We start from the raw sequence: 14,233 nt of genomic DNA on the forward strand, positions 1-14,233 counted from the left end.
GAGAGAGAGAGAGAGAGAGAGAGAGAGAGAGAGAGAGAGAGAGAGAGAGAGAGAGAGAGAGCTGTGTGAAAGGGCTGCTGCTATGTAGAAGGAACCATGTAAAGACCTGTGTGAGAGAGTGTGAAGAAAGCATGTAAAGTATTGTGTGGGGAGAGAGCTGTGTAAATGAGATGGAGAGCTGTGGCTGTGTGGAGACAGATTCTCAGAGAGCATTCTTCAGATAAAGGAACAGAGAAAGTTACCACCAGAAAACGTGTGTTTCCTTCTTTTCCCCTCAAAGAGGAAACTAACCCTCAGATAGATAAGAATTTTTCTTAAGCCCTTGCTATCTGGAGACATTTCTTTTTACTACCCTGGAGCAGCTGTGGGAGCTCGCCTCCTCAGGCTGTGATACAGTATTAGATTGCTCTGCAGCGTGACAAGAGCCGGGGCTGCCTTTTGATGGAAGAGAGCAAACACAGTGGCCTGCGTCTGGGAGGAAGGTGTGTAGTCCTGCAGCTACAGGTAAGGGAAGTGAAGGGGGAAAAAGAAAAAGGAAAGGACATGCTGCTCCTAGGTGTGATAGAGGAGAAAATTTATTATAGACACATGGGAGAACATAGCCGGAGGCGGAACATCTGGGAAAGCCTAGAGTGGTCATGGCCCTGAGCTGGGCTGTGTGAGGAGAGGGAGGGCGGGGAAAGGGAGATGGGAGAGAGGGGAACAAGATAGCTCAAAAGAGAGTAGACAAAAGGACCAGGTAATCAAAATGGTTGTATAAGGAAGGACAGCTGTGGGGATAGAAGCCCAGCCACTGGGCTGGAGAAGTAAGTTTAGGGTAGAGGGCAGGGTATGCCAGCCAGGAGGACTCTGTAACAGGTAGAAAACTGAGGGATGTTGGGAGAACCTGGTGACCAGGTTAGTTTTACTATGTTAAGTTGGCACCATAGCCATTTGTCCCAGGCTTGAGACCTAATAAAGTTACATCATGCCCTCTACTCTCCCTGGCACCAGGTAGGCTGTATGAAGAAGTTCTCAACCTGTGGGTTGGGCTTCTATCCCCACAGCTGTCCTTCCTTATACAACCATTTTGATTATAGCTATAGGAGAGGCTAGGGAAAGTAATATGTTCTGGAAGCTTCCACACTTACAACTTAACTGGAATAATCTTAATTATAAAGAGAAGAGGGTTGATACTGGATAGATAACGGCCACATACCGAAGCTGAGGAACGTGCCTCTGAGGAAGCAATTTCCAGATAAACCTAGAGGGTAACCTATGGCAGGAGCAATAGAAAGAGAAAAGTGGACAAATATTACAATATATGGGTGTGTGGCGCACACCTGCAATTCTTGTGCTAGGGAAGCCAAGGGAGGGAAATTATGAGTTCAAGGCCAGAGTGTGCTGCATAGACAGCCGGAGGCCAGCATAGGCTGCATGGTAAGACCCTGCTCCCAAAAGCAATACAACAAAGAACAAAACCCAAGAAGAGTGGAAGAGGCATTCAGTGAGAGAGAACAGCAGTATAGGAAGGAGAGAAAGACGGGTGAGAGCGAAGTTCCTCAGTATTAGCATCCCATAATAAACAACGTTCACCGATTCTGCTCTTCCTGGCTTTCTCTAGAGTAGTTCATGAGGATTAGAGTCAAATTATAATTCTCAGAAAGAGAATATTATGTCGTACCTTTCTCATGACTCACCTCTTCCCACATATCTTCAGTCTGAGCACTAAGTGCTTTTTCCACTGGAAATATGAAATGGTGGCCCTTTATCCTGCCAAACTTCTCGTCAGCTTTGTTCTGGACATTGGAAAAAAGAAATCCTGTTTCCCGTCCTTTGTTTCCTGACCGTGGCCTTTGATAGCACCCTGCCTTGGTCTCACAGTGTTGATTTCCACCGCAGGCCCGGACCAGCTTTCTCTTCCACAGATGCTAATTAATCACTCAAAATTTTCTAAGAAAGAAAATGTCTTCTCTCCCGAGGGCTGTTTTCTTCTTGGATCACTTTCTTTTGCTGATTTTCTTGGGTTTGTTTCCCAGGATCTTCACTGCTGAGACAGGAAGAAGTAGCAGGTGCTGAGTGCCTGGCTCTCCTGGGGAACAGGCTGGAGTAGAATTGGTGTCGGACCAGAAATGATGTCATCGGGTCACTGGCAATAAAATGAAGAGAATGGAACTCTTCGGAATTTACGACTTGGGTGTGGGATTGGGATATGATGCTGCGGCCAGAAGGGGGAGTAAGGGTAAAGATTCTGGGTTTACATAATTCTCCCAGCTTCAGCTTCTAGGCTGGCTGAACTTTGGCATTTGATCCTATTCAACTTTCTCCTTCTCCTTCTCCTCNTTTGATCCTATTCAACTTTTCTTCTTTCCTTCTCCTTCTCCTTCTTCTTCTTCTTCCTCTTCCTCCTCCTCCTCCTCCTCCTCCTCCTCCTCCTCCTCCTCCTCCTCCCCCTCTTCTTTCTCTTCCTCTGTAAGAAGGTAATAGTTCTTTCTGTGATGGTTAATGTATGTGTCAACACAACTTGGATAAACTAGCCCAGATTGCTGTTAAAATGTTACCCCTGGCTGTGTCTCTAAGGATATTTCCAGAAGAAGCTAGCTGTACATGGGTAGAAAGAATAAGGAGGCTCTTCCCTTCCCTACATAGGTGGGTGTGTTAGTAGGGACTCTCTAGAGGAACAGAATACATATATTGGAAGGGGGACTGTATGACATAGCCTGGGCAGTCCAACAAGTACTGTCTTCATCCTGGAGAGGCTCAGAAGCCAGTATCTGCTCAGTCCTCAGGCTGGATGCCTCAGCAGTGATGGCCTGAGGCGTTTCGGGAGCAATCCTGGCTTTTAGTCCTTGTCAGAAGGCTTATATCTGGGTCACCACCAGAAGGTGTCACCTGCTTCTTATTTCAATTAATAAAACCACAAAAATCCCTTGTGGGCGTGCCCAGAGGGTGAGCTAATCTAGAGTACCGCTCACAGGTGTGCCCAGAGGCTCATCTCCTGGGTAGTTCTAAATCCTATTGTGTTGACAAGCATGACTAACTACCACAGTGGACAACAGTGAGGTTACAGATAAAACAAGAGGAAGGATGTAGAGCTGTCTACTGGATCTAGGGCCTCCGTCCTCTCTTGCCTTCAGACACTGGACTGAGGCTGGGAGGCATACCATCAGCCACCCTATTCCTCAGACCTCTGAACTCACTGCCTTCCTGGGTCTGCAGCTTACAGGCTGTATACCATAGGCGTTCTCATCTTCCTAAATGCATGTGCCAATTTCTGATACCTTTTCATATGCATGTGTGTTTCCACCCACCCATCTTATTGGTTCTGCTTCCCTGAAGAGCTCCAGTACATTGTGTAGTTCATTTATGCTGAGGATGAAATAAAATGACTTATGTAGACTTCTGGCTCATAGTGCCAAATAGTCGGTTCTTGATATATGATCTTTATTTTTATTTCCGATGAGAATTTTAATTAATAATATTTTCCATCTTAGCTACAAGAGGAAAATATTTAGAAGACAACTCATTCCTTTGTGAAGAGGCTGCCTTGGCACGCATACATGATGTGAAGATGATTGGCATAGACTTGGAGCCCTTTCTCCACGGATTCTTGAGGTACAGATAATATACTCCCGTGAGTGAGGCCACTTTGGATAAATGACATTTCCAAGTGTTCTCAGTTTGGGAGTGGTCCCCACTTTGCATCTTACTTTGGAAGTGCCCAAATGAGGGACAGATCTGTTGTGGGGTCTCTCCAGCTGTCAGGGATGTTGTCTGCTGACAGATTAGGAAAGCCAGCCGAGGATGTAGATTTAGGAGGCTTGTTTCCCTCCCGTCATTGCATAGAGAACACACCTCACTTCAGTCTTTCTGCTAGCCAGTTAAAGCTGTGTTGCTATTGACTATAATTCAGGACTTCCTTCACTCACTAAACGTTGAGCTTCTGCAAGGTAGTTGTAGACTAAGTTGAGAGGTCTTAGGCCTGGTACAATATGAGTGTCTGTTATCCATGCACACGACACTAACATCTTTGCTGTATGCGTCAGGACAGAATAGACAGTGTGCAGAAATGAGGACCCTAAAATACCAGCGGCTTGACACAGCAGAAAGTTATTTTTCTCACACTGCGTGTTCAGATCAACGTCAGCTGTCACTGGTAGAGAGGAGGGTGACAATGACAATTACATTCTAATTCTTATAAAGCAATGCTTGCTTTCCAATAGCTCAAACAGGTCCTGTAGCCAATTAACCTTAGGAAAATTCTCTTGTCACTTTTTATAGTTGGGGTGGTGGTAAATTTTTATTGCCAATTTGAGTTTAAAAAAAATAAATCTTTGGGAAACACACCTCTATGTGTGTCTGTGAAGATGTTTCCAGAGAAGACTTACAGAGAAGGGAAAACCTACCCTCAGTGGGTGGCACCACCCCGTAGGCTGGAGACCCAGGCTAAATTAAGGGGGTAAAGTAGAAAGCCATGCGAGCACCAGCATTTGTCTCTGATTCCTGCTCTTCTGAGATATGAGCAAGCAAGAAGCCTCCGTTGTCACATCCTTGAGTGCTGATGCCACCGTGCCTTCCCCACCATGGTATTCAGTACCCCAAACCATGAACCAAGATAAAGCCTTCCTCTCTTAAGTCACTTTTCGTCAGGTATTTGGCCACAGAAGCAAGCAAAGTAACTAAGGTGATGTTATTAGGAGAGGTGGGGCCTTGTGGGATATACTCAGGTCAGGCTATGGGTAGATGCCAACAAAGGACACAGCATCCCTTCCTCCTCCTCCTCCTTCTTCAGAAACAGGGTTTCTCTGTTTAACTCTGGCTGTCCTGGAACTTACCCTGTAGACCAGGCTGGCCTTGAACTCACAGAGATCTATCTACTTGTCTCTGCCTCCCTGAGTGCTGGGATATAAAGCATGCACCACCACGCAGCCTCTGTTTTGCTTCTTGGCCATAAGATAAACCATTTGCTCTGCCATGGTTCCCCACCATTGCTATCTAGTACCCACCCTAGAGACTTAAAAAGCAATGAATTCAATCATTCATGGACCAGAACTCCCAAAAACATGTGCTAAAATAAATCTTTTCCCTAATAGGTTAGTGTTCCAGGCATTTTGTTATAGTGATACAAAGATGGCCAACACATATTAGTATTAATGTTTTTCCCATCATAGCTCAGCTAAGATGATATATGACTGAAATCACAGCTACTTAAGAGGCTGAAGCAGTAGGAACCTAAGTTTGAGGCTAGCTTGGATAACATTGCTAGGCCTTTTCTAAAAAAAGAAAGGTTTTTTTTTAATTTTATTTTTGGTTCAAAGTGGCCTGCCTATAGCCAATGTGCCTTGAATCTTTGAAATTTCCTGGTTGAAACCGCAGAACACTGACTAGTGATCTAGTGAAAAGGAGACAGAAGAGGCACTGGAAATGCTTACAGAGAGTAGCTTTTAGGCAAGGAGGGGGGCTGAGGCTGGATCTCTGTGCTGGAGCAGTTGCATAGTATGTGTGCCACCATGGGTTTGACCTCCAGGACTGAAAAAGGACAGAGTAGTGTTTAATCTTCTCACTTTGTTCAAAATCAAACCTGTCTCATGCCTTCTATTGAATCTTAAAATAGATACAGAAAGTTTGGGCAGTCACACAGTTGATGCTGGTTTCCTTTGATAAATGATCAGAGTAATCTTTGTAAGAATAGGAGATTAAGAGAGGCAGGGAGAGAGCTCAGTGGATAAAGAGCTGGCTATGCTAGTGTGGGAACTGTAGTCTGGGCTCTTAGCACCCATATTTTAAAACACCAGGTAGGTGTGACAGCCTGCCTGTAATACCAGCACAAGGAGGTAGAGACAGGGGTGATCCAGCTAGTTAGACTACTCAAGCTCTGTGTTCAGTTAGAGACCCTGCTGTGGTTGAAAAACAGTGAAAGTGGAGAGTGATTGAGGAAGAAGCCTATAAAGATTAGCATCACTTGAGAGGAGAGAGTAAATCGAGGGATTTCCTAGATCAAGTTTGTCTGTGGGCATAGCTCCTGGGGATTGTCTTGACTGTTAATTGTTGTGGGAAGACACAGCCCACTATGGGTGGTACCATTCCATAGGCAGGGGGTCTCCTAAACTGCATAAGGAGAAAGCGATATGAAAGGAATTAGGCTGCATGGATAAATTCCCTTTTCTTTGTGTTTTGTTTAAAGAAGCTTTATAGTTTATGAGGTCCCATTTGTCAGTTGTTGGCCTTAATTCCTGGTCTCTCTGCTCTTGACTGTGGATATAATATGACCTGCTTCAAGTTTCTGCACTGGCTTCCTTTCAATAGTGGGCTGTAATCTAGAGTTTTAGGCCACATAAAACCTTTTCCCCCCCATGTTGCTTTTGGTTAGGAATTTTATCACAGCAACAGAAATGAAACTAGAACACATCCTCAAACCAACATATGTATACACATACACACACATACACACACACCTTCAGAACATGCATACTTGTACACACACACCTACATACCTGTGCATACTTGTACACACACATCAGTACACACATGCATCTGCACACATTCCAACATGTATATACCCACATGCCAAATATAATGCAATAAATGATCATAGATTTAAAGTACATAGAACCTTTTCCCAAGGGTGACCAGAATAGACTGTCACGAGTGTAACCCTTTATAACAATTTCTAAGTTGACAAAGTTAGCTAGTTAGTTGGAGGAGTCCTTCAGATGACAAGAAGATACCGGGCTTCTCACTGTTAAGCGTAAAATGTGTGAACAAAGCCAGCAAAGGAACCAACATTTTCTGCCTCCTAGTCACATACCTGGCACTGCTTTAGGCATGACATCTGCACGATCACATCCCAACAAGGCCCTGTGGCTTTAAGAACGCCTGTGTTCTGCCCAAGTTCACTGTCTGGTCCAGGGTAAGGCCAAAGCCAACAGGGAGTGAAGGAGCTGAGTACTGGGGGAGCCCCTGGAGCTGGTGGGGGGCTTGAGCAGGTGGGAAGTGCCTGTTCGGGGCAAAATGAATAGAGTGGCTCTCTTATCAATCAAGGCTGAGCTCCAGTTCTGAAAGCGATAGAGCAGCACGATGCTCCCTGTCCTGGTGGAGGGGGAGAGCCTGCTGTCTGGAATCGAGCTCTTTGAAAGCTAAACTGCCCTGGGAAAGGCATGGCTGCTACCCCAGACTTCTTTATACTGACCGCAGGAGAATGCTGGAAGCTTCTGCTCCTTATTAATTCAGGCCAAAGCATGGCTGTGGCAGAAGATAGAGCAGAGCTCCTGGGGTTTCCTGGGGTTCCTGTTTGATGGCTTAGCCCCACTTCAAAGTTGGCTGGTTTTAATGGGCTGGCAAAGGGTTTTCATTTCCCAAGATTCCCTTCTCTTCTCTTCTCTTCTCTTCTCTTCTCTTCTCTTCTCTTCTCTTCTCTTCTCTTCTCTTCTCTTCTCTTCTCTTCTCTCCTCTCCTCTCCTCTCCTCTCCTCTCCTCTCCTCTCCTCTCCTCTCCTCTCTTCTCTTCTCTTTTCTCTTCTCTTCTTTTCTCTTTCCTCTTTTTCCCTTCCCTTTCTCTTCTCCTTTCCTTCTCTTTGGTGTTAGGATCACACCTCACACCTGTTGGACAAACACTACCCTGAGCTATTCCCCAGCCCCAGGAAGGGATTCCTTATATATTCTCCTTACTTTTGATGATTGGTCAGTCTAAGGGCCCTACAGGCTATTCACTGATTCCACGAGCATCTTTTGAGTACCTTCCCTGTACTGGGTCTATCTTGGCAATCCTATGGAAGACTTAGAGTCTAGTCAGACAAAGCAAGATATGGGTGGTAAGCTGAGTTTCTGTTTTATTTGAGATAGGATGTCTCACTTAACACTCTACAGTGTTGGCCTTGGACTGGGCATGCTTTCAACTTAAGGCAAAGGGGCATTGTGTAAGGACGACCTGGGGAAAACGAGTGAATGCAAAGAGGAAAGAAAAAGGGAGGACATGACTGCTCCTAGGTATGGTGGAGGAGAAAGTTTATCATAGATAAAAGGGGGCATAGCCAGAAGCAGAGCCATCTAGGAGGCTGAAGAGTGAACATAACCCTGGACTGGGCCTTGTGAAGAGAGCGGGGAAGAGAGAGGGGAGAACCAGGACAGTAAAGAGTAGACCAAAGGACCAGGTAACCAAAATGGCTGGATTATATAGGGAAGGTCAGCTCAGCCCCTGAGTTGGAGAAGTTTAGTGTAGGGGGTAGGGTTTGCTGTACATACCCTGTAACAGGTAGGGACTGAGGGTTGCTGGAAGAGCCTGGCAGTGGGGTCTGCTTTGATTTGTTACATAGGCACCTCAGTTAGCCATTTGTCCTGGGTTTGAGACCAAACGATGAAGACACAGATTAAGTGACCCAGTGGTTTATCAGCCTTGATATTTAACCTCACCAAGGTTCCCCTTTCCTTTCTGTAAAACGGGGACAATAGCATTGACATTAAAGGGCATAGTAGGGGTTAAATGAGGTGATGTAGGCAAAAGCTAAGTTTGCTGCCTGGTTCACAGGAGCTGCTTGCTGGAAGCAGGAGAAGTGTCAACAGAGAACAGACAGTGCTAACTGCCACAGAGAGATGAGGGAGGACCCAAACAGTGGCTGCTAAGAGAGGACATCAGATAGCAGAGCTGTTTCCTCCCTAGATCTGAATACAATTCCCCATCCTCTTAGAAATACTTGCAGTTTTCCTAAATTCATGTGTAAAGGGTAAGTGGAGTTGAGGGGTAGGGAGTGTTTTAAACCGAGCCCAAACTTTTTTTCTTTCCTTTCTTTTCTTGAGGTCCAAAATAATAGTCCTTGTTTAGAAAATGTTTTAGCCAAAGCCTGTTTCAGTTTAAGATACCTCGGCAAGACGGCAAGTAACCATTTATCCTACCGAAGAATTTTCATTTCCTAGAACTACTGGAACAAAGACGCCCTTATTAAAATATGCTCTTGATCTTCCATGGCACGGTCCTGACCGTCACAAAAGGGCCATTCACAGTGGCTTTATAAGAATGAGAACTATGGTATCATTCTCATATAGAACACTCTATCGGAGATCTTGGTTTGCCGAGACTCTGGGTTCTCTGCGAAGTTGAACAGACTGGCTCACTTCAGCAAAACAAAGGGTTCACTAGAATGTTGCGGGTTGCTTATGGATCCCAAGGGAAAGCTGGGTAAAAAGAGAGAGAGAAACAAAACAAAACAATAAACCCAGGTTTCAAAAAGCGCAGGGCAGATTGGAGAGCAGAAAGGAACAGACTCTCAAATTTAATTTCCTGTGAGTGAGAGAATCTGATTGGCTAAGCTGGAGGCAGCAGAGCTCTTCGACTGATGGTCCCACCAGGCTTCTGATAGTGGAGAGGGATGGTTTACAAAGGCAACTGAGGTGTAGCCACCAGTAGGATGAGATAGTGGGAAGAGTTACTTTACAGAGAGCCTCTGGGTCAGAGAGCTAATGCAGGGGTCACTGGGGACTGAATGAGAGTGGTTTGTCCCAGGAGGCACAGTTAGCGGCAAAAATGAAGTCTTAGTNCTCTCTCTCTCTCTCTCTCTCTCTCTCTCTCTCTCTCTCTCTCTCTCTCTCTCTCTCTCTCTCTCTCTCTCTTCTTCCTCTCCTTCTCCCTTTCCCTCATTCTCTCTCTTCTCCCTCCTTGTTGTAAATTGCATTGCACCCAGGGTTGTATGTGTTAGACAAGAACTCTACCACTGAGCTAGTCCAGAAACAAAACCTTCTGATACAGCCACATGGGAGGTTTAAAAAATATTATTTTATTTCTAGTTTGCCAAAGCAATGGGTTAGCAATCTGGAAGATTAGGATTATCTGTGGCACTTGTTAAAACAAGGGAGCTACTCCCCAAGAGCCATGGACTATCTAACAAAAACCCCAGTGCCAAGCATGCAAACCCTATTTCCAGTTGTTGGTCAGAGGAGTCCAAGAGCCCCCCAAAACAATAGAGGCTACATCTGTTGCCCTTGGTTGGCTCCCCGGAAGTTTTAGGTAAGTCCCAATTTTGAAGATGCCATGCACTTCAGACGCAGAGCTCAAGAAAGACCGAGCTAGATCTGACTGAAAGCTTCCTCCTTGAGGACTAGCTTGCATATTTGCTGCAGGTGTTGAATTAGGAGCGGCAGGGCTGCGTCCCCGGCACCCGGCCGCCCGCATGGCTAGCTTATGCCCGAAATAATTACACGGAAACTGTATTCTTTCAAACACTGCCTGGCCCGGCTAGTTTCAGTTTCTTATTCGCTAGCTCTTACATATTGTTCTAACCCATTTCTAATATTCTATGTAGCCCATGAGCTGGCTTACCAGGGAGGATCTTAACCTGCGTCTGTCGGGAGCTGGAGAATCATGGCGACTCCTCGACTAAGCTTCTTTCTCCCAGAATTCTGTTCTGTTTTTCCACCCACCTAAGGGTTGGCCTATCAAGTGCAAATGGGCCTAGGCAGTTTCTTTATTAATAAGAAATCACTCCCACATCATGCAGGTGCTATGCAAGCTGTCAAGGGAGGGAAGCAACCCAGAGTTCTACCCTGCTATGGCATCTATGAACTACAACAACAGCCAGCATGGGCCAGCGAGCTTTCAGTACCTACCTGTTTTTAATGTCTCTTTTCTCTCCCCAGTGTTCCACCTAGTATTGGGGTTACATGCACAGGCAGACATGTTCAATTTTGATGTGGGTACAAGGGATTAGACCCCAGGTACTCATGTTTACATAGCAAGTTCTCTTAACCACCAAACCAAGTTTCCAGCCCCAAGGTCATCTGTATTTTTAATCCCTTCTTTTCTGAGTTTGTGTGCAGACAACTCAGAAACCCACTGTATCAAAGCGTCAAAGAATCCGATGGAGAAAGAACATTGCAGAACCAAAAGTCAGATGCAGTAGTTTTAGAGGAATGATTTGGGCTTAGTGTAGAAATGTTTTAGCGGTCCGGCTTATGCTGGGTGGTCTTTGCCCTTTAGGGCTTGAGAAAAGAAGAGCAGAGAAACCGGGCTGAGCAAGTCATAAGGAGCAAGCTAGTGAGAAGCCTTCCTCTGGGTCTCTGCTGCAGTCCCTGCCTCCAGATTCCTGCCTCAGGTTCCTTACCTAACTTCCTCCAGTGGTGAAGTGTGGCCTGAGAGTTGTAGGGTGATAGAAACCCTTTCCTCCCTGAGTTGCTTTTGGTTGTTGTGTCTATTCCAGCAAAGATACCTGAATAAAACAGTTAGCAATTGGAAATTAAAATTATTTGACTATTTTTGACTTGTAAAGAGTAGATATTCATGTGAGTCAACCTAAAATATTCTAGGTTAGTGAGTGAATGAAGAATGGTGGGAAGAAAGGTTTGAGCACAACACCCAATATCAACTCATCTGCTCTCTCTGGAATAAGATTATAATCAGAGGTCTTTCCCTTCTCCAGTGGCTCAAGGGAGGTGGGTAGTTCCATTTAGCTTACATTTTCCCTCTCCTGGGACTAATCTTTCCTATTTCTCTGGACATTACTGGATTTGAATGTGTTCATTGAACTATTGTAGTCATTTTGCGACAGTCCTTTCAGTCAGACAACCAGAAAAGCTATTTGTTTATCTAAAGTTGTTTGTTCTGGTTATATATCATTGTGAAGCAGTTATCACAAAATGCAATAACAAAAGCAACATCATCTGTACTGTATTTCACAATTCTCTGGGACAGTAAACCAAACAGAGCGCAGCTGGGTGATTCTTCTCTTCCGCATAGCATTGACTGAGGTCACTAATAGGTGTTCGAGGGCCAATGGACTTGTTTTTATATTCAAAATGGCTCCTCTTTGAAGAATTTAAATAGTGACAGAAAACTGCAAGTCTAGGCAGTTAGTCAAATGGAAGACTAACACAGCAAAGACATTCTCATAATTATGTCCTAAGTACATCAGTGGCGTGAAACAGCCGGTCATACTTTACTGTCCTGAGTTGGAGGTGCCAGAAGGTGAGAAAAATAGGAAAAGTAGAAGAAAGAGAGGATAAAATCTGGGGCAGGGAAGTCTTGCATAAGCTCTGTCTCATTCCAAGTAAGTTTCTTTTATTTTTATTGATTTTTATTGAACTTTGCATTTTTTTTCTGCTCTCCTCCCTGCCTCTCCCCTCCCCCTCCAACCCTCTCTTATGGTCCCCATGCTCCCAATTTACTCAGGAGATCTTGTCTTTTTCTACTTCCCATGTAGATTAGACCTATGTATGGTCTCTCTTAGGGTCCTCATTGTTGTCTAGGTTCTCTGGGATTGTGATTTGTAGGCTGGTTTTCTTTGTTTTAAAAGAAAGTTAAGAATGACACCATATGTGGAATGCAAAATTTGGTCTAGTCTCTCTCCTCTTTGAGCATTTGCCAGAGATGGATGCACGCTATCATTACAGAGATTTTTCTTTATTAATCCCTTAAGTGTGTGGAATTATTTCTCACTGGAAAGACCTATTCGAGAACAACGGCACTTCCAGCCTTCTAGAAAAATATTTCTGACACAAGCTCTCTAATGTGACATAGGTGGCCTAGATCTCAATTTGTTGCTTTCCAAGTCAGTGACCTTGCTGTCCTCTTGATTAAACCTCTAAAATTCCTAACTAAATGACTGTGCAACCTAGGACTTTTAAACTTAACTGTTTCAATCATATAGTCAACTATCCATTACAGTCCTAGGAGAAGGATTTGCATGTGGGACATGGTTTCTGCCTTCAGACCAGAGGAGAAAGAATAGTTTATTGAGTACACTGCAGCAGGAAATGGTAGGAAATCAGCAGCTGGAGTCACCAGTATGAAAAAGGACCTGATTGTGGCAGTGTGGTAGTTTGAATGTTATTGGCCCCTATAATGTCATAGGGAATTTTTAGGAAGTGTGGCTTTGTTGGAATGGGTATGATCTTGTTAAAAAGAAGTGTGTCACTGGGGATGGACTTGGATGTTCCCTCTGTTCTGGAAACTGCCAAGCATGTCAGTCAACTTCCTGTGGCCTGCATATCAAGATACAACCAGTACCACATCATCCTGAACATCATGCTCCCCACAATGATGATAATGGACTGAACTTGAGGAGCTCTGATTGAGCCACCCTGATTAAATGTTTTCTTTATAAGGGTAAAAAAAATGGCTCCTCTTAGCTTTATTTTAGTTAAGTAATATTTTATATTACTTAAGCCACTGAGACACAAAGTTTCTACTCTTTAAATGCAAAGGGAATGCACATAATTAAAATAAATTCAGTGTTTCCTCAAGAGGGATGTGTTGCTGTCCCTTCAACACAGGAGTCTGTGAAGTTTCTGCTACAGGCACATACAGTTACAGCTGCTACTCAACCCAGCCAAGAGTTGAAAGCTCGTCAACCATGGGAAGTACATCAGTGAGTGAACGTGGCTATGGTCCAGTAAAACTTACTTATGGTCACTGAAACTTGAACTCCACATACCTTTCATGCATCACGGAAAATAACTTTTCATGTCAGTTATTGTTTTTGATGTGTAGTTACTTAAAAATATAAAATCCATTCTTAGCTCATGACATAGGCGAATAAAGACATCAGGCTGGGAGAGATGGCTTCGTGGGCGGAGTGCTTGCCACGGTGGTGGCCTTGAGTTCAGATCCTCAGAACCCATATAGAAAACTCGATGCCTGTAGGAGACCACTTCCTAAATATAACCCCAGTAGCACAGACACTGAAACAGTTAATAAACGGGACCACCTGAAACTGAAAAGCTTCTGTAAAGCAGAGGACATGGTCAACAAGACAAAATGACAGCCTACAGAATGGGAAAAGATTTTCACCAACCCTACATCAGACAGAGGTCTGATCTCCAAAATATACAATGAACTCAAGAAATTGGTCATCAAAAGAACAAACAATCCAATAAAAAAAATGGAGTATGGTCCTAAACAGAGAACTCTCAACAGAGGAATCTAAAATGACTGAAAGACACTTAAGGAAATGCTCAAAATCCTTAGTCGTCAGAGAAATGCAAATCAAAATAACTCTGAGATTCCATCTTATACCTGTAAGAATAAGTTCAAAAACACCGATTGACAACTTATGCTGGAGAGGATGTGGGGTAAAAGGAACACTCCTCCATTGCTGGTACAGCCCCTTTGGATGTCAGTGTGGCTATTTCTCAGAAAATTAGGAAACAACTTTCCTCAAGACCCAGAAATACCACTTTTGAGTATATATCCAAAGGATGCTCAATTGTGCCACAAGGACATGTGCTCAACTATGTTCATAGCAGCGTTGTTTGTCATAGCTAGAACCTGG

At 44.3% G+C, this 14,233-nt stretch overlaps 1 protein-coding gene across 4 annotated transcripts in view; it reads left to right on the top strand.

The window, feature by feature from the left end:
- Positions 1-14,233, top strand: part of Arhgap26 (Rho GTPase activating protein 26) — a 1,368,274-nt gene that overhangs the window by 949,109 nt on the left and 404,932 nt on the right. For 3 of the 4 annotated variants that reach the window (XM_050161399.1, XM_050161390.1, XM_050161416.1), the window contains one exon: positions 3,474-3,594. The gene's annotated coding sequence lies outside the window, so the exon portion shown is untranslated. Of the gene's footprint in view, positions 1-2,018; positions 2,222-3,473; positions 3,595-14,233 lie in introns of all 4 variants that reach the window. The other variant, XM_050161408.1, reaches the window with a different exon arrangement.

The sequence above is a fragment of the Alexandromys fortis genome, unplaced genomic scaffold, assembly GCF_014885135.2.
Source record: "Alexandromys fortis isolate MF-2015 unplaced genomic scaffold, M_Fortis_MF-2015_v1.1 scaffold_17, whole genome shotgun sequence".
In the NCBI taxonomy this organism is placed as follows: domain Eukaryota; kingdom Metazoa; phylum Chordata; class Mammalia; order Rodentia; family Cricetidae; genus Alexandromys; species Alexandromys fortis.